Consider the following 906-nt stretch of genomic DNA (forward strand, 5'->3'; position numbering starts at 1 on the left):
CACCTGTACTCCTTCCTTGGTAGTACCCGTATACCCCCGCCCGGTACTCCGGGGCAGTACCCGCATACCCCCGCCCGGTACTCCGGGGAAGTACCCATATACCTCCACCCGGTACTCCGGGGCAGTACCCGCATACCCCCGCCCGGTACTCTGGGGCAGTACCCGTATGCCCCCGCCCGGTACTCCGGGGTACTACCCGTAACCCCCACCTGTGCTCCTTCGTAGTACCCGTATACCCCCGTCCTGTACTCCGGGGTAGTACCCGTATACCGCCGCCCGGTACCCCGGGGTAGTACCCGTGTACCCCCGTCAGTACTCCGGGGCAGTACCGGTACCCCCGCCCGGTACGCCGGGGGAAAAACTGCTGTCCCTACGGGCGCGCGAGTTTAGACCCAGCCTTCCTACCCGACCCTCCGCCTTACGCCCGGTGTCCCCAGGCGACGTTCCGGGATAGAACCCGTTCCCCCACCAGTACTCTGGGCCCGTGGCGGAACCCTTTGTGATGCGCCGGAGTTCTACCTGCTGTCCCTACGGGCACGCGGCGATGGATCCCGGCCCCCCATCCTGACCCTCCAGGGTAGGCCCGGCCACCCTACCTGACCCTCTGGGGTCAGCCCGGTGTCCCTACCCGACGCTCCGGGGTAGGCCTGGCGCCCCTACCTCATCCTCCGGGGTAGTACCCGTACCCCTACCGGTGCTCCGGGGTACACCTGCTGTCCCTACAGGCGCTCCGGGGTAGGCCCGGCCACCCTACCTGACCCTCTGGGGTCAGCCCGGTGTCCCTACCCGACGCTCCGGGGTACGCCTGGCGCCCCTACCTCATGCTCCGGGGTAGTACCGGTACCCCTACCGGTGCTCCGGGGTACACCTGCTGTCCCTACAGGCGCTCCGGGGTAGGCCCGGCCA

Source organism: Buteo buteo, unplaced genomic scaffold (assembly GCF_964188355.1).
Source record: "Buteo buteo unplaced genomic scaffold, bButBut1.hap1.1 HAP1_SCAFFOLD_273, whole genome shotgun sequence".
NCBI lineage: Eukaryota > Metazoa > Chordata > Aves > Accipitriformes > Accipitridae > Buteo > Buteo buteo.